Source organism: Sus scrofa, chromosome 1 (genome assembly GCF_054392235.1).
Source record: "Sus scrofa isolate SSC_HxYL_T2T_F1_AM1 chromosome 1, Sscrofa_HxYL_maternal_Yorkshire_Landrace_v2.0, whole genome shotgun sequence".
NCBI classification, from domain to species: domain Eukaryota; kingdom Metazoa; phylum Chordata; class Mammalia; order Artiodactyla; family Suidae; genus Sus; species Sus scrofa.
In genome coordinates this window covers 191,403,090-191,428,012 of record NC_139383.1, presented here as the reverse complement: position 1 = coordinate 191,428,012, position 24,923 = coordinate 191,403,090, and the positions used below count along the sequence as shown (strand labels likewise).

Below are 24,923 nucleotides of genomic sequence, written 5' to 3'. Positions count from 1 at the left end.
AATGCAGGGATTATAAATCTATCTAACAGAATTCCCATTAAAAGAGAAAAAGCTGTGGAGCTCCCACTGTGGCTCACTGGGATCAGCAGTGTCTTGGGAGTGCTGGGATGCAGGTTCAATCCATGCCCCAGCACAGTGGGTTAAGGATATGGTGTTGCCACAGCTGCGGCTTTGTTTGAAGCTGCTGCTCAGATCTGATCCCTAGCCAGGGAGGTCCATGTGACTCGGAGCGGCCAAAAAAGGATATGTAATGTATGTCTTAGTCAACTCAGGCTACCATAACACAATAGTATAGATTCGGTGGCTGAAACAACAGACATTTATTTCTCGCAGTTCTGGGGGCTGAGTGTTCGGAGATCCAACTGCTAGCATAGTTGGTTCTGGTGAGAGCCCTCTCCCTGCTTAGCGATGATGGCCTTCTTGCTGTGTCCTCAAGGTTGAGGGAAGGAGGGCAAACTCTGATCTCTTCTTATAAGATCACTAATTCCATCATGAGGACCCCATCCTCCTGACCTCATCTAAACCCAGTTACTCTTCAAAGGCCCAAATACCACCACATTGCGGGTTGGGCTTCAGCATATGAATTGGGGCAGGGGAGAGGGCATGGACAAACATTCAATTCATAACAATGCATTACTAATTATGAATGCCGCATAGTCTAGTATGTCCCTGACAGGGAAAGTCTTCTGTTTTGAATATATCCTAAGAACTACATCTCCTACTTACAGTTTTATACATCAAAGGATTATAAAAACTTTCTACAGACTCACTCCTGGCTCCGTACATTTCAAACGCTGTCTCCCATTCTGTCCCCCTGCCCCTGCTGCCACCCTCTGGGGACACATTCCTATCACCGTGTCCTGATCCACACTGATGGCACAGCGGGTAGTAGGAATCCTGGGAGCTGTTTCAACACCTCGATGACCAACAATAACTGAAACCAACATGGAAGCAACCAAACCACATAAACGATCCCCACTAAACCCAAACGAATATCTTCACCTTCCTCTCTGATGGACCCCCAAATGTCCACAGCTGCCTCCATGCTAACCTGACACAAGGGGAACCTTTGGAAATGAGACGGCATCTTAACCAATTGTGATTCGAACTACTTTTGCAAACCTGACAGAAGCAGCACATGAACACATTGCTCAGGCCTATCTCAGGGCCCAGGAAGTGAGGGACTCCTCCCAGCGAGGGCTTTCCTTTCACGATGACACCATTTCTACCTCTTGGCCATGGACTGTGAATGTGAGAGTAGGGGCAATGATGAAACAACTATTTAATGTAAAATCATTGGCAATCATGTAATGCTTACCAGGGGAAATGCTATGTGTGTCTGAAGTCCTTTAATTCTCCTAAAAACACATGATGTTTGCACTATGAAATTCTTCATTTTATAGGTAGGGAACCTAAGTCACAGAGAGGTAACTTGCCCAGGGTCACACATGTACTAAGTGCCAGATCTAGGATTTGAACCCAGGGAGTCTGGCTCATGCTTGCACCTCATGCACGGTGCAGCCTCACCACAGTGCACCTCCCAGACTGCACCACCACTCCAGGGCTCTGCAGTCCTACCTGCCATTTTCTGGCATAGTATATATTTTACTGACTTGCCTATTTTCTATTCCTTGCTACTAAAATATAACTCTGTGAAGACAGAGTTGTTTATTTTGTTCACTGCTGTATCCCCATCACCTAAAACTAAGTGCTTGGCACATGGTAGTAAATATTTTATGATCAGCTCAATCTCTTTAATACTCCTTTAAACTCTTTAATTACCCCAAGAAGTGATCTATTTGGAAAGCTGCAAGAGAAAATGAAAATAAGGGGAAACACAAAAAATAGGGGAAATAGGTTCACATGAAATTCAAGGTGAGAAAATGAACTTTATATCTTTTAAATAAGAAGTTAGCACTGTCCTAATTGTCTATAATTCATGTTACCTGGTCCCACATGTCTCAGATCAGGTAGATTATACAGGGAACCACCTAAGAATGATCAAAGAACTTTAAATGGTCTGATGTGCCCAGTTGAGGTTTGAAATCAAAATTTGTCTTGGCACCTGACTGCATAATCATGTGTCGTGTGGATTTCTCCTGTAATGCTCACAGCCTAAATAAAACAGACAGATGGGTGGATCCCAGATTAAGGATTTGTTGACTGGCTGTGCCAGAATGTCAGAGGAGTAGCAGAGCTTTGTCTGATGGGGAGAGTGCCCTTAAAGTGTCCTTAAATCCAAGAGGGCTGGGGGTGCTTAGTTGGGGAGATTGAAGGCCAGTGCCTTGGTGAGAATGAAGATGGGTGGGATGGAAGCAGAAGGGAGAGAAGGGCATAGGGTTGATGTCTGAGTGGAATTTCAAAGTTCAAGGTTTCAAAGGTGAAGTAGTTCTAGGTGATGACAAGGTCTTGTAACAAGATAGGAGATATTGATGGCAAGAGAGTAGAGCTCTCAGACAAGTCATGAGACATGAGAAAATTTGATATTTTGTAGGTTAGGCACTGATGTGTACATTTATCATCTTGGGCAATGATTTAGAAACTGTGGAGCTAGCTTTAAATATCACATGATGTTTAAATATCACCTTCTCCAACAGTCAACTTTTGCTTGAAAATACATTACTCATAATAATTCTGAAATAACAATCCTCCCCGAATTAACAAACCAGGATTCTAGCATCATTTCAATTCAGAAAGTTCAAAATGTTGGGGGCTGTGAATTTTGCTTGCTGAAGGTTTGATTCTGTTTAAAGAATAAATTTCCAATAAACACACACCAAAAGAGTGTCACTTTGTAGCTCCAGATTAAAGTCCCTTTTGAGATGATACTGAAGACTCCATCATATTTTATTTGGTACTACACACATCATTAAAGATCTTTAGTTTCCAGAAGTTCACATTCTAAGGCTACAAGACACTCAGTAAACACATGAATATCATGTTAAACAATGGTAGGTTGGATAAAAGGACTTAGATCTCCCAGACACCCAATCCATGAAGTGCTCCTTTTACAAATGTAACAGGGGTGATTTTCAGAGAAATAAAATCTTTACTAAGTATTCTCTAATGGCTTTTTAAAAAAAAGATAACAGAAGCTTGAAATTGGATGTAGTGTCCAGTGAAGAGTAAGATTTCAGCTTCTTTCTCTGTCAGGTGCAGCTGGGGATAGGCGAATAAATATTTTGTTTTATTTTGTCTTATTTTTCAGATTTTTTTAATCCACTGTTTAGACTGAAACATTAAAAAAAAGATATCAGAAATTCCAGATCACCTGTAGCCAGAAAGTAATTTGATTATATTATTTTTTAAAGGATATTCATAATAAAAGAGCCAATCTGAGTTTCATTAAATGCTTGGAATGATTAAAAAAAAAATTACCAAAGTTGTGTAAAAGGCGTTTGACCTTGCAGACTTTCTTTTTTTCTTTTTTCTTTGTTGTTTCTCTCTTTTTTTTTTTTTTTTTTTGGTCTTTTCTAAGGCTGCACCTGTGGCATATGGAGGTTCCCAGGCTGGGGTCTAATTGGAGCTGTAGCCACCGGCCTACACCACAGCCACAGCAAGGCAAGATCCAAGCCTCATCTGCAACCTACACCAAAGCTCACAGCAATGCCAAATCCTTAACCCATTGAGCGAGGCCAGGGCTCAAACCCGCAACCTCATGGTTCCTAGTCGGATTCGTTAACCACTGAGCCGCATTGGGAACTCCTGACTTTGCAGACTTTCTAACCAGAGAGTAACTAAACAATTTCTCCTTTCCTTGCTTGGGGAGGCAGATTGCCAGGTACTTGGGTAGTATTGGGAAGTTCAAAGTTAAGGACTCCATGGGGTAGATTTTATGTGGGAAGTCATTTTAAGACATTTTATAAAGCTAGGGAAACAGTTTTGCCCTTTCCATTTTTCCTCCACTGAGTTTTCCATATCTCTAAGACAGATGGAGCGCATGTAACAAAACCAACCCAATGCAGAGGATGCAATCTGGGATATTAAAAATAAAATCTTTTCCAATCTTCACAAGCTCCTTTAAAAACACTTCCATCCAAGTGCTAAAGCAGCTAACAGATGTGTCTAAAAATGGAAAGAAGAAGAGGTGCTCCAAAGGGCTCTTTTTTCAAAACCAGTCAGCATTAATATTTACTTTTCAGAAAGAGCTCTTTATACAATCAGCCGATATGACCAAATTTAGTCACATGTGGATTGAAAATGATTATATACCAGAGGACTCTCCATTAACAATCTTTAGATGTAAGAATGTTCAATCAAATCCAGAAATAAGACAAATAGTCAAATGCAATTAATGCACAGGTATAATGTTAATATTTTAACAGATTCTGAATAAACATTCAGTACAACTACATTATTCAAAGAAACCAGTAAGTGCGATATGGTTAGCTAGATTATGACATTGTGTTATTTACCCTTTTTAACTATGTCCTTTATTATTGAAACATTGTAGCTTATATTTTACATTTTCATAATATTTAAATTTTATATTTTCATAATATTTAAAACAGAAACCTATCAATTGTGGCTCCTGGATTTTAAATTTTCCATGTAAAACTAATTTATTCTGAGCCATATATAACTTCAGATTTTCTAGTGGTAAATTTTCACCACAAAATTGTGTTCAAATATCACTGTCCCATTGCCAACATCCAAAGAATATATCAGCATTCGATTAAATGTAAATAAAATTAATTTTCCCCTTCTGTTTTCCACTGGGAATGTAAGTAAATTGTTTGAAATGTATTTCAGATGGAAATTAAATGTAAATGACTTATTTCTTAATTTATGGATCTTCAGTGCACAGAACTGATCTAGTGTGGGGGATACAGCCACGAAGGAAGCAAACAAAGCCCATTCAGGCTAATAGGGGAGACAGGCAATAGCCCTTTAAACAAGCAAATGAACAGACAAGACCATTAGCAAGTGATGAGTCCTGGGAAGGAGAGGGAATCTGCTAAAGGCATGGAGGGTGAGGGCCAGGGGACAGGGCGGCCAGGAGATCAGAGAAGGTCGTGTTTGGATCAAGACCAGAGGAGCCAAAGGAGCCAGCTGTGCAAAGGGCAGAGGAAAGCATTGCAGGCAAAGGGAATGGCTGATGCAGGAAGGAACTCAATGTGCTTGTAGATCAGAAATGCGGCTACCAGCAGGGTTGGGCAGGGGAGCAGGGGTGGTGGTCACAGAGAGAGGAAACCACAGGAATTGAGCCACATTTTTAAAAAGATCACTCTGTCTCCTGTGAGGCAAATGGAGAGGCAGGGACCATAGTGGAGGCAGGGAAACCACTTAGCCTCCTTGGGGTCTAGGGGAGGCACAACTAGAAGGTCCTTGCTAGGGTGCTGGCAGTGACCATGCGGGGATGCTGAGAATGTTCATGTTTGAAATGTATTATAGAGATACAACCTAAGGGACTTTCTGGTAGTTATTTGCAGCTGCCCAAACCAAGATCTCTCTTGAGCTACATTTCCAAAGCTCTTTGAAACAATTTTAGGTCCCAGCCCCTTGTCCATACCTCCCCACTCCTCTGCGCATCTGTGCACCCTTTTCAAGCCTCAGAAAAATGCCCCCTCAACCCTCTTAAATCGCAGTTGGTTCCCACAGCTTAGCCAGCCTTCCATTCCAGTGCTCCCAGGGCACCCTAGCTGCTGTCCTGCCTGCAGATGCCAGAAGTAATTCTCTGACAGCCTCTCCAGGTCCTGTCATCTTAAAATCCAAACCCTCCAGTGGACTCCTAGAGATATTCCCAAATGACCATTTCCTATGTTTACATGACTTTCTACATACCCAAAACTTCTGCACCCTCTGGGGGTCTGTCCTAGAATGGGACAGCAGCCCCAACCACATCCAGTGGGTGGTTTTCCAGGTAAGCTCAACACTAGGGTCTTTGCATGCCCCAGTTAGCTCACTGAGAACAGAGCTACCATCTTACAGCTGAGGAAACCAGGATGGAGACATGTTTTGCAGATTGTGAAATAACACCCAACTAGGAATTGAGTCAGGCAAGGCTCAGTTGGGCTTTTAACCTCATGCTTCTCCAAGAACTGCTGCTCCAAAACAATATTTTTCCCCACCCCCTCTTGGTTAAGCATCATAGTTAGAACATGACTCTGTGGTCAGATTGTCTGGCATAGAACCTGAGTCACTACATTTTAGTTGCATGACCTTGGACAAGACACTTAACTTCTCTGTGCCTCTGTTTCCTCATCTGTCAAGAAGAGCTAATGATAATACCTACTTCATAAGGTGAGGAATAGGTGAGTTACTATGTATCAAGTACTTAGAATGACATCTGGTATTGAACAGGTGCTCTGTAAATATGAGCTATCATTGTTATCATTCTCCTGACATGTCTCCCCACTGACACGTCACCTTCATTTCAATAAAGCTTCAGCTATATGATCATCAGGCTATTACCAAAAGCCCCCTAGGTAGGTGTCTAGGTAGGGGAGTTGTTAGGAGAGTGCATAGTGAGGTCAGTATTAAAAAAAAAAAAAAAACTTGATGGACAGAGTGATGAGGCAAGTGTCATAGGTGCTAAAGAGACACTTAATAAGTTGTGATTAATTTACTCTGAATAATGCATTGAAGCGAAGACATTTTTAAAGCATCATTTGGATTAAGTTACTTTCCATGCCGAGGCTCATCTCACTAACCAGGAAGTGTGTGGAGTAGGTGAAGAGGAGCCTGTTCTTTCCAGTCACTGTGAAGTTACCTGAGGTTAAGAGTCTACATCGCAAGCCCTTGCCTTCACATCATTGTTTTTATTCACTGCAATGTTTAAGATGTTTACCAGCCAAAGCAGACTGGATTTATCTGGAGTCACAGCAATAACAACACATTTCAGCTCTTCAGTGATAAGGTTTATTTCTTGTTGATGCCACAAGTCCATCAGGAAGGAACCAGGGGTCTACTTATTGTAGTCACTGAGGAACCAGGCTGGAGGAGGCTCCATGTCAATATGCTTCCCCAGTCATGGGGACAGGGGAGAGGGAGCATAGCAAGCCAAATGCTGGCTCTTGAAGCTTCTGCCCAGAAGTAACCCAGCATGCTTATCATGTTTCATTGTCAAAGCAAGCCATATGGCTATAGTTGGACTTAAAAGGGAGAACATGTACAATCTTCCTGCAGGGAGGTGCCCCCAAATACTTGGGGTCAAGCTACTACAAAGAGTTAACTGAAAGTTAACAAAAAATTCATCTAAAAGTGGCTGAAACAGTAAAAGGTAGGGGGTGATTTTCTTACCCAACAAGAGTCTAAAAGTGGATCAAGGACGAACTCTGTAAAAGTCTTTAGGGACATACTTTATTTCCATCTCTCTACTTTGTCATCCTTACTCTGTCAGCAGTATCCCCTTCATGGTCACAAAACCACTGCAGCAGTACCAGCCATCACACACATCAACAACATCTGAGGAAGCCTCTCATTAGCCTCATATTATCTGAGAAAATCTTTTCCAGAACCCCAGCTTACCTTGGGGTTCCATATGGCCGTGACTTAGACAATCACTGGCAAAAAGAATTAAACCACTTCCTGGCCTAAAAAAGGCCTGCTTTTCCTTTGCACAAACGACTCTGATTTCTATAAGAAAAATGCCACTGAACATAAGAAATCAGGAAAATGTAACCCAGTTTCACCATCTATGGAAAGTTCCTTTATTCAGAGTGTAAATAAAGAGGGACCACAATGGCCCTTCATGAAAAGCCTTCACTTGTGCTTACGTAATTATCCACAGTGGAATAACTATGGGCAAATAAAGCAAGCAAAACAGGCATTTAATAGGGAAGGATCATTTACCTAAGGGTCAGGGAAATAAGAAACTACTTTGGATTGATATTACATCCGTCTCAAAAGAGTTGACCAAAAGAATTCACCTCTCCCATCTTTGTGATCCCCCATCATAGCCTAAGCACACATTCTTCATCATTTCCCTCCCCACATGTTATTGCCTTTATCTGTGTACCTGTCTGTCTCCACCTGCAAACCTGTAAGCTCTTTGAAAGATATGGTCCTTTTCATCTATTTTTTTCTCGTGTGTGCTAAAAATAACAACGGGTAATATCAGTTGATTGCTCACTGTGTTCCTGAGCCCATTCTAATTTCTAAATGAATTAATTCTTGTAATGCTCACAACTGTCTTATGGGGTATGTGATGCTATTATCTGTGTTTTATAGATGAAGGAACGAAGGGTCAAAAGGTTAAGTCACTTGACCAAATGTACACAACTATTGAGAGAGTTGGATTTCAAATGAAGGCAGCCTAGCTGGGTTATGCCTTGCACATTTGCTAGACAAATGGGTGAACCTGATATGCTTGAATATGCAGTGTGAAGGTGAGAGAGAACAGGAGTGAAAACAAGTGATATTGTCTTTTATTTACATGTAGAATCTGGTGGATATAAATTCCCGGAGGGTGGAGACATGCATGTTTAACTCTTGCACAGTGTGGTATCTCTCACTCCCAGTACAGGCCTGGCACACAGTAGGTCCTCAGGTATTTCTGGAAGTTGGGGAGCGAGGAAAGGAGCAACTGAGCTAGGGAGGAAGAGAAGGAGAGAAGGAGAGAGAAAGATTGAATGAATAAACTCAACTTACGGTCTCCTCCCTCTATATTTTCTACCTTCTTTTCCTCTATTCTTTCCATGGGGAACTTGGCTTCTGAAATCTCTACCCTATCTAAAATGGGGGGAAGTATTGTTTCTAAGTATTAAAGATTCTCAAAAAGAAGAGTTTAGATGTAACATTGTTACAGAGGACTCAGGCCTCTGGGGGAGGGGCTACAATTCAATTTGGCTTTTGAAATAATGTATCTTATATAGAGTAGACTTTTCCTCAAACTGAAACATTTTTAAAGAATCTAGGCTTGCACTTTTTCTTCTCATTGTATGCTGCTTGAAATGTCAATGCAATGTCGTGATGCCAGTTCCCACATGGACATATTGATTTATTTTTTAGAAATCAATGCAAGGCCATAAGCAAATGAATAGCAATAATTAAGAGCCAGGAAATGACCACTGTCAGTTGATGGAACTGTGACTCCAGCAATCCTTCCACCAGCAACATGTTATATTAGGCTTTGAACGCTAAAAGCGCCATTTTTCTTCTTTTAGCGCAATTGTCATAGGGCTCTGTTTTCATTGTCCGTAGTATTTCATAATCCATAAAAATAGTCATATAAATGTAATATATCAGTTCTAATCTTTAGATCATATAGACTCCCCACTCTAGTTTTAATCAGCAAAGTAAAATCCTACTGAATTTTAAGTGTTTTTATTACAAAGGGTGTCCAAGTTTCTTGATAGCTGATTTTGATGTGTCTCTTCATTGTAACCTTGACCCTTGACCTAGAACTTCATGTGTTTCTGAATATCCCAAAACCTGTTTGTTTGTTCTTTGTTCTCAGATTATTTTCTGATTTCATTCAGATTTCTTTGCATTATTGGGGATTTTTTTTTCCTGGTATTTCTTTCAATTTCACCATATCTGAAGTGTCGGTCTGATGGCACCATCCTTCACTCTCTGATCCAACCCAACATTTTGGCCACTTCTGTCTCATTTTCCCACTTACATCCAGTTAGTTGACAAGTTTGATCTCTAGATCCATCCTTTCCTTTTCATTCTCATACCCATTGCCCTAAGTCACTCTCCCATCATCCTCATTCAGAATATTTCAGTGATCCCCAAATTAGCTTCCATTGTTTGTCTCTTATCCCTCCCTTTATATTTCCATTCAGTTATTTTTCAAAAGAGAAATATATCATCTCTCCCCTGCTCAGAAATCTAAAGTGGCTCACTCTTGACAAGTGTTAAAAAGTCCAAACTCTTGGAGTTCCTGTCATGGCTCAGCAGAAACGAATCTGACTAGCATCCATGAGGACGCAGGTTTGATCCCTGGCCTCGCTTAGTGGGTTGAGGATCCAGCATTGCTGTGAGCTGTGGAGCTGTGGTGTAGGTTGCAGATGTGACTCGGATCCTGCATTGCTGTGGTTGTGGTGTAGGCCAGGAACTACAGCTCTGATTGGACCCATGACCTGGGAACCTCCATTTGCTGCAAGTGTGGCCCTAAAAAGACAAAAAAAAAAAAAAAAAAAAAAAAAAAAAAGTCCAAACTCTTTAGCGACAGTCAAGGTTCTTGTTTGTGGTGTTGTGGCAGCCTCACTGTTCACTCCCCACCATTACCTTCATTATCCTGGCATAAATAAGTACACTCCCCAGATTTATTATGATATTCCTTGATTCCATCTATCTGGCAAAATGCAAATAACCTTTTTTCAAGGCCTAGTTCAAATATCCTTCCTTTTATGGAAAGGTCCTTGATGGCCAGGCAGAATTAATCACTCCTTCCTGCTCTCATAGCACTTTGCTTATGTTCTTATTACACCCCTTGCCTTGAGTTAGGTTCCCAGAAGATGATCCTGAGAGGAAGGTTTGTAAAGAAGGATGTTACTAAGGAAATGTTCCCAGAATCGACTACAAGTGAGTGAGGAAAATAGGACAGGGAAGGGAAAGGGACTGAGCGAGGGTGACCCTGGGCCAAGTCCCAGGCAGAGGAGCTCAGCCCGAGCTGATAGGGAAAGCCTGGAAGTTACGTTTTGCTCTCAGGCAAAGGGAGCTGGGCCTTTTCACTCTCACCTTGAGTGCTCACTGGCTAGGAATTAAGCTCCCAAGCACTTCTTGCTCTGCAAATATGTGCACAGCCCCCAGTGGCAGGCACTGAAGAGTCATAGGTACAGCCTAGTGGAAGCAAAAGCACATCAGCTGATAGAAGGGCACCCAGAAATGGTAAGAGGGATCCCCCAAAACCTGGGAGGAGGCAGACATTGTCAGCTCTGCTCCTTAGTGTGGTCTGCCTTGTTTCCACCTAAGCATCTCCCAGCCCCAGGACGGTGAACTGCTTGGGAGCTGAGAGCCCTTCTTTGTCACCGCTATATCCCCAGCAGGGATGGTATTGCCTTGTAACTGGAAAGTGCCTAACTGCTATTTGTTGGTTTGAATCGAATGCTTCTTTCATAGGTCTCTTGCAACATTTTGCTGCTACTAATCATATTGCTGAGAATTTTTTCTCTAGCTGGTTTCAGCTCAATAATAGAAGATATGGCTTCTGAAATTTCAAAACCTAAGGTTCAACTTTTCACCTTGTGCTTTTCTTCTTGGGGCAACAACTTGCTCAGCACATCTCTCCCTAAATTCCAAGACAGGCTGCTTGCTCTGTTCAGTCAAGACTGCCAGCCCAAGAAACGTTTCTGAAAGATCACAGTCAACATCATTGCCAAGAGAAGAAGTTCTTGGCACACAAAAAATCTGGTTCAATATGAGATGCCAGATGGTGATTTCAACTTCAGCTAAATTCCTGCTGAAAAAAGTGTTTGAACTGCAGATGAGAAAAGCTTCTATGACAAATTTCCAAGTTTTAGAAGCTTCAGAGGGAAGTGGCAAGTGTTGATATACCTCGCCCACCCCCCAACCACATGCACACATACCATAGAACTACTACCTGCATCTGGTAGCTACAAAAATGCCTTTGCTTTTTAAGAAGACTATCAGCCCAGATTTGAATGATTTTTTTTTACTAATATTAAAGTATAGTAACTAAATCCATTAGAAGGAAATACTATTTGCTTGCAGCATTTTTCAAAGGATGCATCCTTTAGCATCTGCTATGAGCTTTTTTTGGTATCTGGAGATAATTCTTTCCTCTTCACCAATAGCTCCCTAAATACTCTCTAAGTACTTATTTGCTTTTTTAGGGCCCTACCTGAAGCATATGGAAGTTCCCAGGCTAGGGGTCCAATCTGGGCTGTAGCTGCCAGCCTACACCACAGCCACAGCAACTTAGAATCTGAGATGCATCTGTGACCTACACAGCTCATGGCAATCCCAGATCCTCAAGCCACTGAGCAAGGCCAGGTATCCAAACCACATCCTCATGAATCCGAGTCAGGCTCATTACCACTGAGCCACAGTGGGAACTTCCAATATTTTCAAATTACAAGGGATGCATTTGAAGTATAAATTGGTGGTGCTCTGCCTGGATGCCCTTAGGTCCCTGACTTACGGGTATATGAGATCGAAGGCCCAGCTCCTCTGACTCAAACTACTCTGACATGTAGATTATGCCTCTTAGTCCCACTCAGGGTGAGGCTGAGGCTGGGACTTTACTTGAAATTGTACTCTTGGCTGGCTTCTTCTCTTGTTTTCCCTATCTTGCTCTCCCCCTCCTTCTCTACTGCTACTTTCCCCTTTGGGTTCCTCTGAAGAATCCTCTAATAAAAGTCTCAGAGTTCCTGCTGTGGCACAATGGGATTGGCAGTGTCTTGAGAGCACTAGGATGCAAGTTTGATCCAGTGGGTTAAGAATCCAGCGTTGCTGCAGTTGAGGCCTAGGTTGCCACTGAAGCTTGGATCTGATCCCTGGCCTGGAAACTCCATATGCTGTGGGGTGGCCAAAAAAAAAAAAGTTAAAATTTTTAAAAATTAAAAAAAAAGTAAAAGTCTCATTACACAAATCCTCATCTCAGGGTTTGCTTTTGGGGAACTGACCTAAAATTCTGGGCAATAGAAAACCTCAAGGCATTCTATGCTAATAGAGAGAAGACAATTTTCTCTGGAGCAAAGAATGTATGCAACCTCCTTTACCGGTCAAGGTCTCAAAAGGAAATAATGGATAAACTCAAATTAGGCACTTGGAGAATAGTTAATAAAGAAGTGGGCCCAGTGCAGAGAAACAAGGATAGGGCCTGCCTGGAAGCTGATAACAGGGGATGCTGTTCCCAACCCCAGGCCTCACTGGCAGAACTGGTGACAGAGAGTTCTGTGTGGAGAGGGCTATGCCACAGAAGCTGTGACCTTAAGGGACACAGCCAGCCTACAGAGGCCCTAGAGGGGGCAGCTGGCTGAGTAAATACCCCCAACCTCATGCTCCTTCCCCTTTCCAATCTTTTGCCCATGATTCCATCGGCCAAATCTAATGGGATGCCAGCTACAAAGGGGTCTCTTAATGCAGTACATCTAGTTTGGCCTCTTAGAGAATTGAGCAGGGGGAGGAGGGCAGGAAGGGCATCTGGAGGGACACATGAGTATACTTACCTACTTGTTCTCTCTCTCTCTCTCTCTCTCTCTCACACACACACACACACGCACACGCACACTTGGCCTTATCTTGTCTTTGCTCTGTGACCAGATATCTGTAAATAGGCATTAATTTTTCTCTCTGCTGATTTTTTCCCCCTTTCATCTTATTTGTATTTCAGAAGGATCCAGAGATAGGCTTCTTGATGTTGGGGGGAGGGACCTCAATAATCAAGAATCAGACCAAAAAAAAATTTTTTTTGTTAAAGTCTGAATATGGCCTCTGAGCATCTCAGCATAGCCCCCAAATCTCATCTTCAGGGTGGTATTTCTTGCAGATTGAAATATGACTCACAGAGCTCAGCGCTGTAAGATTTATCATCACTTTGACCTCAGTATTTTGGTATAAAGAGGTCTTGATTAGATCATCAGAAAACATGCCCATTCTGTCCAAACTGAAAACAAAATGCAAATCACAGATTTATGTTGCTTTTGGTAATGAAAGATCAAATTTCATTCTCATCATCCAGGTGCAAAGATGCACTCCCAAATGTCCTTAGTATTAGAGAAAATGCTCTCCTCCTCTTGGTCTCATTTTCTGTTTTTGGAATGGTCATTTCCCCTGCATTCAATTTTGGCTTGGTTCCAAACATAAAGCAGTGGAAAATGTGCAGAGTGGAAGACAAAAAGTCACCCAGTTATTTCAAGGCCTTTGAGATTAATCATGGAAAACAATACAGCTCCTTAGGAGGCTGGCGGGAGCTGATGTGGGCTGGTTGGAGGATGGAGGATGGAGGATGGAGGATTGAGAATGAAGCAGCACCCCTCCCACTCATCCCTATTGGACAGGTATGCACAGCAGTGACTGCCTTCTGGGCCTCCAGCCCTCTCTCTCTGGGTCCCCTGCAGGTGCACATAGAGAGGAACAGAAAATAGGTAGGCTGTGCAGCTGTGCAGCCAGTATTAACAAAGGGCCTACAGGCTTGTCACGTCTAAGTATTAAAATAGTATATAGTGAGCTATTTGTTTCTGAAATTTTATTTCTCAAAATACTTTGGGAGATCCAAAAGTTTTAGAGGGTGGTGGTTTTAAAAAATATTTTAAAGCACTATGTTTTGTTCCAAGAAGGCTGTTTGCATCACCCATGAACCTGCATGGGAGGCAGGTGCCGGTGTAGACAAGCCCAAGCCAGGGGTCTGCTGTGTGATCTTGAGCAAAGGACCAAAACCTCCTGAACCTAGGTGCCCTGCCACAGCAAGGATTCAGATTAGATAAAGTAAGAACCCACTTCTTGTTCTAACATTTCACCCCCTGATACAGCAGCCACAGGCCATTGGCAGCTAGTCTGAATGGAGCTGAGCTACACATACAAAATACAGATTTCAGACTTAGCACAAACTCTCATGCAAATCATATCATTAATACTAATTGACTGAATGTTGAAATAACAATATTTGGGGATATATTGGGTTAAATAAAATACACACACTTTAATTATTCACTTTTACTTTTTAAAATGTGACTACTAGAAATTTTTTTTGTCCTGTTAGGGCCACACCCATAGCATACGGGGGGTTCCCAGGCTAGGGAATGAATCGGAGCTACAGTTGTCAGCCTACACCACAGCCACAGAAAACCTAGATCCGAGCCATGCCTGCCACTACACCACAGCTCATGGCAACGCCGGATCCTTAACCCACTGAATGAGGCCAGGGATTAAACCTTCGTCCTCATGGATGCTAGTCAGATTTGTTTCCACTGAGCCACTACAGGAACAGCTAGAAATTTTTGAATTGCACAAGTGGTTCACACTATATTTCTATTGGAGATGATGGTTTTATTTATTTATTTATTTATTCATTCATATATTTGTTTATTTGAAGAACTATTTTAAAATACATGTTTCTGAGTGTTCCTATTTTGGCTCAGCCTGTCAAGAATCCAACAGTGTCTGTGAGGATGCAGGTTCAATTCCTTGCCTCACTCAATAGGTTAAGGATCTGGTGTTGCCACAAGCTGCATGTAGGTCACAGATGCGGCTCAGATCTGACATTGCTGTGGCTGTGGTGTAGGCCTCAGCTGCAGTTCCAGTTTGACACTTAGCCCTGGAACTTCCACATGCCACAGGTGTGGACCTAAAAAAAAGAAAAGAAAATACATGGTTTTGGGTTCCAGTTTCTTTCATGTGTGCATCAAATTCTAGAAAACTTAAAGTAGTGTTGCTTGAGGAAAAGAATGTTACATTATTTTCCATTCAAAGATCTTTCTTTTTTTAAAAAACAGTTCATGTCACATTGGTTGAGTGTTTTCAGTGTGAGGTGAAGGAATACCAATGTTTTGTTTCAATTAGAATTTTATTTTCTTCTACATTGAAGGAAGCTCTAAGTATCAGTCTTTATCACTTAAAGTCTTTAGAACAGTAGAACATTTCCAGATTCCAGACACATGAAAAAAGGTATTACCAGGAGATCCCTGGTTGTCTCGAGGTTAGGATTCAGTGCTTTCACTGCTGCAGCCCAGGCTTAATCCTTGGTCTGGGGACTGGGGTTCCTCATCAAGCCACTGCATACCACTGGCCAAAAAAAAAAAAAAAAAAAAAAAAGAGATATTTCCAAAAGTGACGATCAGGGAAGCTCCATCGTGGCTCAGTGGAAATGAATCTGAGTAGCATACAGAAGGATGCAGGTTTGATCCCCGGCCTCGCTGAGTGGGTTAAGGATGCAGCTTTGCCATGAGCTCTGGTATAGGTCGCAGACATGGCTTGGATCTTGCGTTGTGGCTGTGGCTTAGGCCGGCAGCCACAGCTCCAATTCAACCCCTAGCGCAGGAATTTCCATATGCCATGGGTGTGGCCCTAAAAAGACAAAAGACAAAAAAACAAAACAAAACAAAAAACCACAAAGTGAATATCAGCCTCCCAGCCCCACCAAGCAAACACATATGACATCTCTTCTCCATGTGAGAGTCAAGTACTTGGAAAGCATCTCAAAGGTCAGTCCATGAGCTCCAAAATGCACATGGCCAATAACCACTTCCTGCTGTACATTAACTGCTGGGGCAAATAGAGACCATTGGATGGAGGCAGGACATCAAAATGCCTTCAGACCACTGACCTGGGTGGAAAGAGCAGCAGAGGGAAGCTGAGAGGCACTTAGGAGCACAGTGGGAGGCAGGTAGCTTGTCTGGAGACACTGAGGATACACACATTTGCATGGATCAATTAGGGCCTTGAATGTCAGGAGGGTGATCTAGGGCCTGACGTGAAAGGCAATGGGCTTGATGACTTGATAGAAGCCATGTTTTAGAGAAATCATCCCTCTCTTCTCTGTCATGTTGTAAATGTGTGTGTCCCCCAACTGGAAGACCTGACTAGAACCCAATGCCACATCCCCATGTTCCCTCCCTCTCCTGGGTGCATATTTTTGCATCCCCAAAGGAGAGTAACACATTTCTCGAGGGCAAAGGCCAAGGCTGACGCTTCTTTGGAACATGCCATTTTGTGCAAGACAGCAGTAGGCACAGAATAGGTATTTAATGCTTAGTTTAAAAATCAGGAGTTCCTGGAGTTCCCATCGTGGCACAGTTGTTAACAAATCCAACTAGGAACCACGAGGTTGCAGGTTCGATCCCTGGCCTTGCTCAGTGGGTTAAGGATCCGGCGTTGCCGTGAGCTGTGGTGTAGGTTGCAGATTCGGCTCGGATCCCACACTGCTGTGGCTCTGGCGTAGGCCGGTGGCTACAGCTCCGATTAAACCCCTAGCCTGGGAATCTCCATGTGCCATGGAAGCGGCCCTAGAAAAGGCAAAAAAAAAAAAAAAAAAAAAAAATCAGGAATTCCTGTCATGGTGCAGTGAAAATGAATCCAACTGGGAACTGTGAGGTTGCAGGATCAATCCCTGGCCTCGATCAGTTGGGTTAAGCACCTGACATTGCCATGAGCTGTGGTATAGGTCATAGACATAGCTCAGATCTGTCATTGCTGTGACTGTGGCATAGGCTGGCAACTACAGCTCCAAATAGACTCCTAGCCTGGGAACCTCCATATGCCTCAAGTGCAGCCCTAAAAAGACTAAAAGAAAGAAAAAAATGAATGAATTAATTAGGAATTCCTGTCATGGCTCAGCAGTTAACAAACCCAACTAGGATCCATGAGGATGTAGGTTCAATCTCTGGTCTCCTTCAGTGGGTTAAAGATCTGGTGTTGCTGTGAGCTGTGGTGTAGGTTGAAGACGGCTTGGATCTAATGTTGCTGTGGCTGTGGCGTAGGCTGGCAGCTATAGCTCTGATTTGACCTCTAGCCTGGGAACTTCCATATGCCGTGCGTGTGGCCCTAAAAAAGCTAAAAAAAATTTTTAATTGTAAAAAAAATTAAATTGTATTGAATTCCTGTTTCCTCTTCATTCATATACTTCTTGAAAGAAAATGAGAAGAGAATCCTAATTCCTCACGGGGGTCCTTCAGGGCAAAAGTGTAAATAGGTTGTCTTTTTCTCATCTCTCTTTTGTCTTTTTCTACTTTCTTTTTTTGGCATCTTCTTGTGTTCTTATCATCAACATTTTGTCCCTGAAACTCCTACTCTTTGACTTACATGTTGGGAACCAAGTTTTCCCCTTCCTCTTTTCACTACCCATTTCTTTAGGGCTTGGGGAGAGTGTGATGATCCCTTAACCCAGACAGTCCCTGGGTTGGATCATTCCTGATAATCAGCTTTATCTATTTGGCCCTTCCTGAGGCAGCTCTACCACTTACAGGAACACTGTTCTGATTAGTTAAAATCATCCAAGAAGTAAGAAAGACATCATTAGAGAAGTGTAGAAACAGTTGGGAGTTAGCACAGAGTGATAGGAGAGTTTCTTAAACTATTCTGTGACTAAGAAATGACATATACCCAACTATGACTTTGAGAGAAATTACACTGAGTTTGGTTAGAGCCATAGCCTTTTAACTGGAAAAACATAACTCTGTAGATCCCAGAACATTTACAGAGCTGAATCCTGCCTCCATCCCTTTTCTACCTCTCTTTCCCTCTCTTTTAATTCACTTCTGTTGTCCTGACTCTAAATTAACCATTAGAAAGTTGCTTCAGGAAAAAGCAAAGAATAACTTTCTTTTCCCTAGATTATTTTTTAGTTAACTTTTTACAGCTCTTTAACAATCTACAAAAGCCAATCTGAAACTGATAAATGTAGCAGAAAGCCATTGAAAAATGTTGTCTAAAATATTTTAAGGACACTGGGTCCCTGAACAAGGCTCTTTTTAAAGTGAGAGCTGATATCAGAGGCAGATAAACTGCAAAAGATAATAAATGTGGTTTGTAAAGGGTATTAACTCTAGGTAAACGTTTACATTTCTTTTCTTTTTTCTTATGTTGCAGATAATGTTGGATTGGAGCTTGGCTACTATTTCTCTTCTCACTTTTTTTTCTTATATTGCATAATATATAGTATTGGAACTTGGCCACTATTTCTTTGGTTACCTTTGTTTTTGTTTAACAGAGAAAAGCTCGAGTGATAGCTTCTTCTTATTCTTCTTTTTTTTTTTTTTTTCTTTTGAGGGCCACACTTGTGGCATATGGAAGTTTCCAGGCTAAGGGTTGAATCAGAGCTGTATGCGCTGGCCTATGCCACAGCCATACTAGATTTGAGCTGTGTCTGTGACTACACCACAGCTCATTGCAACACCAGATCCTTAACCCACTGAGCAAGGCCAGGTATCGAACCTGTGTCCTCATGGATACTAGTCAAATTCATTTCTGCTGAGCCACGAAGGAAACTCCTCAAGTGATAGCTTCTAAGGAAAATACTTTCTTCCAGTGACTCAGTCTGGACTTAGATTAACCTTTCACTCTGTGCAACCTAATTGCAGACATAGTGTGTCAAGTTATCTGCCTTGGCAGGATTGTTCTTGCAAAGCTACACCATGAAGTAGCCATTCTCCACATGTTCCTCTCCTTTGTGTAGCTGGAAGTTATATGGAATTTCCAGTTCTTAGTCTCACCATTAACTCTGCTCCATTCACTCCCATCATGAAAGAGTATCTTCTGATTTTGAAATTACAGAACCCTCACCAATTCTGTTCTTTCTCCATAGGGAACATCTCCTGGCCCCCCAAAATTACTGCTTTAAACTAATGAGCATTTCCATCCTTAAGGATTCTTGCAGTTTAGAAAGGTATGCTTGGAGTTCTTTCTGTAGTGGGTTAAGTATTTGACTACAGTGGCTCCAGTCAGTGAGGAGGCACGTGTTTGATCCTGGGCCCAGTGCAGCAGGATCCAGTGTTGCCACAGCTATGGCATAGATCACAGCTGCAGCCTGGATTCAATCCCTGGCTCAGGATCCTCAGTATGCTGTGGATGTGGCAAAAAAAAAAAACAAAACAAAACCAAAAAACAAAAAACAAAAAACAACTTGGAGAACTTGTAGGATGAGCTCCCATGGCAAGATTGGGTCTCTAATAAGAAAAAACATCTCTTCTTTCTTACCTTCTAAGACTGTTGGCTGTTTAAGCCCTCAGTGAATATACTCTCTTATAAGATGATGTCTACATAAGGAATCTGATAACAGGTTAGCTATTCCCATAACAAATGGCATGCATGTGTGTTGTGTAATTATTACTGGACTGAACATCCACACATAAAGTGCATGAGTGTGGGATCCAAGCCGCATCTGTGACCTACACCACAGCTCACGGCAGTGCCAAATCCTTAACCCACTGATCGAGGCCAGATCAATCCCACAATCTCATAGTTCCTAGTCGGATTCATTTCCACTTCACCACAGGGGGAACTCACAGAACTTTGTTTTTCATTTTTATTTTCTTTTCCTCTTACTTTTTTTTTTTTTTTTTTGGTGGCATGCAGTGGCTTGATGTGGAATTTCAGTTCCCAGGTTCAGGGATTGAACCTGGGCAGTAGCAGTGAAAGCACTAAAATCAAATCCTGACCACTAGACCACCAGGGAACTCCTCTAAAACTTCAAGTTAACTGTAGATTCACATTAATTTGTAAGAAATAATGCAGAAAGACCCCTTATAGACCTTTTGCCCTATTTCCCCCCATGATAACATTTTGCATAATTGTAGTATAATATCACAACCACGACATTGACATCAGTACAATCCTAGGGGTTTATTCAAATGTCACCAGTTTTACATTCACTCCTCATTTGTGTGAGTATATATTTAGATCTATGCAATTTTGTCACGTGTGATCTGCTTTTGAATCTCAGCTCTGCCAACTAGCTATGTGGTCCTGAGCAAATTCCTTCACTTCTCTGAGGCCCAATTTCCTCATTTGCAAAATGGATATAAAAACGTCTGCCACCTAAGGGTGGTGTGAGGACTAGGTAAGTTCATCCTGTAGAGTTTGCAGCACACTGGATTCTCAATAACTGGTAGTTTCTTTCCTGTCTATCCCTTGTTCTTTCAGTAGCAGGGGAGCATTCTCTAGTTTCTTGCTGAGCTAACCAGGCTTGTGTATTATAATAAATCAGGTGTCTCCTTCTTCAAGGGCAACACATTCAATCCCGCAGCCTAAAGAGAGAACAGTGGTGTCACCTCCGGCCCACCGCTGACACCTCTAGGCTTGGACTGGGATCCTGTCTGCATCCAGGTCAGGGGTGTAGGGATGAGGGGAGTGAGAAGCAGAGACTCGGGGAGCCAGAGGAGTAGGGATAGGAGGGAGGAGCCAGTAAATGCTGAGCAACGCCAAGGAGTTTCTGTCCTCTGTGGCTATTGACCGACCGAGGGTTGGATGTACCCGGGGAAGGCTGGATAGCGGGAGGGAGGGAGCCTAAAAGGACAGGTGGCAGGTAAGGAAGCCAGTCTAAACCTGGTAAGAGGGTCGCATTTGCTCCATAAGGTTCAGAGTCAAGTCCGGAGCTCTTCCACCTCCTGGACCCCTCTTCCAATGACCGCCAATGGACGCTCGAGGGCTGAGTAATCCAAGGCCTCCTGGGGGCAAGAGAGGCACCTGAATCTCCACCCTGAGGTTCCACGGGCTGGAGGTAGGGACCATTCCCCGACCCGGAGACGTCGCCAGCCAGGTGTTGTAGGCGCAGAGGGGTGTGTGCGCTCCCTTTGGAAGAAAGGAGAGGCTATTGGGCAGGGGGGTCGACCTCAGGGCGCTGACCTCCTCCGCCTGGGCTCCCGCGAGCCGCGGCGTTTTCAAATTCAAATCTCCCAGGCGACAGCCCCAGCGTCCCAGACAAAACGGGACCGGGCTCCGCGGTGCTCCGGCCACCCGAGTCGCAGAGGTGGTGGAGCGCGTGGGAGACGGACCCCTGCAAGTGTCAGGGCGGCGCCCGGCGCTCCTCCCTCAGCGGCCCCAGCTGCGCGGGCCGCGGAGGAGGAGCCGCGCCCTGGCCGGCGTCGCCCTAGCTCCTCCTCCCCGCGCGGGGCCTGGCCCTTCCTCCCCGGCGTCCAAAGCTTCGGGTGGCCGCAGCCGAGCGGGTAGCCGAGCGCGCTGGGCGCGGCTATCCCGCTGCCACCGCCGCCGCGTCCGAGCTCGAGTGCTCCCGCGGTCATGGTCCCCGCGGCGGCGCCGGGCGCCTGAGCCCCGGGACGCGGTAAGCGCAGAGCTCTCTCCCGGGGACCCCCGCCCCGCGGCCTGGGGGTGTGCAGAGGCCTCGGGCTGCCCCCGCGCTTCGGCGAGGCCCTGTGCTCCGGGGCGGCCCCGGCACCGTGACAGGCTGGGGTTTCCCCTCTGAGGCCAGGGCTCGGCGGTGGCTGTCCCCGCGGGCCGGGAGCAGGGGGTGGCGGCCGACTCGGTCCGGGGCGCTCCCGCGGGACGAGGCGGGGAGGGGGCGGCGTGGGCGGCGGAGGAGGGGCAGGTCAAGGAGCGCGGGCTGCGCGGGCGGGGGGCGAGCGGGCGGGCGTGGAGGATGCGCGCCGCAGCCTCCGGGAGCCGCGCTTTTGTGAGCGCTGGCTCCTTACATATGGAAATGACGCTCGTGCGGGTCCCCATTCGCGTCCTTTTGAAGGACGCCCGCCCGGAACCCCGGCGTCGGCTGCGAAGTATTGTCCCGCTCCCCGAGCCCTAACAAAGCGTCCTCCCCCGCTTTGCAGAGCACTGGAGGCAGGCGGCCGGCTGTGCGGACGCGACGGAGAGGCCGACAGAAGGTAGGCGAGGATGGCGGGGGCCGAGAGACCTGCTTCCTGGGGACCCAGTGAGGTTTCTGGGGGTGGTGAAGGGCAGGCGAGTCGGGGGCGCATCCGCTTCGCAGGCTGCCGGGGACCTGGGCGACGCGCCCCCGCACCGGCCGCACCTCACCTCCCGGGTCTGCAGCGCAGCGGGGTCTGGGCACCTTCGCTGCCTGCGTGGTCCCGGCCCGCAGCTGCCAGCTGAAAGCAGCTGCTGTGTGATGGTCGAGGAGCGGACTTGAGTCCGGGAGGGAGCAGAAGGGGCGGTTATTCGGTTGCCTTGTGCCACCCGGGCAGCCCTGTGGCTGAGAAACTGAAGTGAAACCTGTCTAGGGAACCCTGAGGTGTTAGCCTAGGCTGAGTAGCGGAGAGCTGATGGCCGTCAGTTAAGTGGGAATTATAGAAGGTGTGCGGAATCATTGCAGAGAGAAGGATTTCCCCAGTGCAATTACTAAGAAAAGGAGAAGAACGGAAAGACACTCCATTATTGCTTGAAAGCCTGGACCGCCAGACCCGCAGAATGGAAATATTGAGGGAGTAGCTTCTTGGGTTCCAGGGGCTGGGATTCTGCAGCTACCAAACCGGTCCTTGACAAAAGGACAGAGCTGATGGAAACAGTTTACTGCTCAGAGCTCTTTCTGTGAAGTTGAAAGAGAGGGAGCAATGGGAAGAGGCAATTTCCCAGCCTCAGCCCTGACAAACCAGGGCTAGGGTGCCAATAAAATGGGAACTGGAAAAATCGTCCTACCGTCAACCTTGTTTCTAGACAACTTAGCTATTATGAGATCTTCTGCTTTCTTTACTTAACTGGGACAGATCCCCTCCTGGTGTTGAATTCCTAAGACAGCCTTGCCATGCAACTTAACTCCTGAATTTGTGAAATCAAAATAGATTGCATGGTAGTCTTTTATGACAGATGTGGTAGCTTTTTACGATTAGAATCCTAATAAAGTTCACCAAGGTACACAGGCTAAGCCTCTGAAACCATGGATGATTTTCACTGTGGCTCCCTTAAATACATTAACATAAATTTATATCTGTTTACTTGTTTCCTGAGGCTTGACAGTCTGCAAGGATTTTTTTTTTTTTTCTGTGTCATGTTAATTTTATCTAGAGTCTTCCTTAGTAGCTAGTGTACTGACCTGAAATATTGAAAGGTCTTGCTGTGGAGTTGAAAGGGGCTGTGAAAATTCCCAGACTGTGTAACAGTTGCATTACAGGCTGGCTGATAAAACAATTTGTTAGGGTCTCCTCTGCTGTTGTCAGTGTACTTAAGGCGGTGAAGAGAACTGTGAAGTTTGTTTGCAGGTTTGTTTATTTTCATCTGGTCTCTGGTGATTCCTTGGAGAAACGCATTCTGACCGACAGTATAGATAAAGTGTAAGAGTTATGGATGTTCTAAATGGGTTAGACATCAGTAAAGATACTGCTAAGGCAGGAAAAGGCTTTCCAAAGGGCAACGGAAAGGCAGCCATCACAGGCACTGTCTTTGCATTAAAATGTCAAGGATCAGTCATTTTATAGGCACTTGCTCGGAATGGCCTGGGTATCTTTTTTTTTCTTGTCTTTTTTCATTTCTGATGTGTGATGACCCTTAATATCAAAAGATGTTAACTGTCACAGAGGGGGAGAATAGAGCTCCAGTGAATTCTGAACAGCCAATCTTAATTTAATAAGCAATGTTCTTATCAATAAGTCAAATGTTGTTCAAATCAGTTGTTTTAAATGTCACTGCAAATGACTTTCTAAAGTAACATTTTACCAGTCTTGATGCTTCCATTTTATGTCTATAATGAAAATACATTTTATCAGTCTAACATTGATAAAGGGATGGCAAGATTAGCCACACCATTTTAGAGGGATTCAAAGCAGCCTAAAGTCTTTTCAGGAACTTTATTTTTATAGATGCCAATTCATTTGTAAGCCAATAAATGATGTGGTTTGAATTCTAGCTATTGAATTTACATCTGCTGGGCAGGGGCTTGTGAGATTTACCGAAGCTTACAGAAAGATATTTTTATCCTATTGACAAATGGAGTTTTTAAAAGATTATGGGAATATGCAAGTGAGCAACTTTATTTGAAAATCAGGACATTTTATTGTGATTTATATCAGTAATTAACCATTTATTCAAGCTTTTGAATGGAAAAATTACGATCTAATACTCTTAAAAAACAAAGTTGGGAAAATATTTTTCATAGATGTGAGAAGAGAAGCTTTTTGCTTTTATACCCCAGGGAACTGTGTATTCAGCACTGCAGGTATTCTAAATTAATTTGAATAAATATGGCTCAAGAAGTGAAAGTTGTGAAAAAGCTGTCTCTTTTAAGAAAGTAACAAACATGCAGCCCTGTTTTGGCTTCAGTAATTTTACTTAGTAGTGATTACAGTGATTGAATCTACCATGTGCAAGGCTAATGATTTTATTGCTCCAGCTATCCTGAGTTAACAACTTGATTGGGTAATCCACCTAACAGATTTAACAAAAGCTTGCGTTTGCTACATCATTCAGGATAGTAAAATGCTGAAGCTTAGTTATGTTTTAGGATAAATGCTAGTAGGATATGCTTAGTTAAATTAAAATTTTTTTTTTGTAGTTAGCAGTGGTTGTTATTTTCTTTCAAATGTAATGTGATTTTTTTTTTCCCTCTGTGAGGCAGTGCTTAAGCTTTTGTGTTACATTTTTACACTCAGATTTTATTCTTGCTGATAACTGTGCTT

The 24,923-nt window shown here is 43.8% G+C and overlaps 1 protein-coding gene across 47 annotated transcripts in view; it reads left to right on the top strand.

The window, feature by feature from the left end:
- NIN (ninein) overlaps positions 1–24,923 on the top strand; it is a 144,728-nt gene that overhangs the window by 7,580 nt on the left and 112,225 nt on the right. For 38 of the 47 annotated variants that reach the window (XR_014818319.1, XR_014818284.1, XR_014818280.1 and 35 more), the window contains exons 1-2: positions 21,464–21,628; positions 22,128–22,181. The gene's annotated coding sequence lies outside the window, so the exon portion shown is untranslated. Of the gene's footprint in view, positions 1–20,922; positions 21,068–21,463; positions 21,629–22,127; positions 22,182–24,923 lie in introns of those variants that run through there. The other 9 variants (XM_084980695.1, XM_021101606.2, XM_021101651.2 and 6 more) reach the window with 2 other exon arrangements.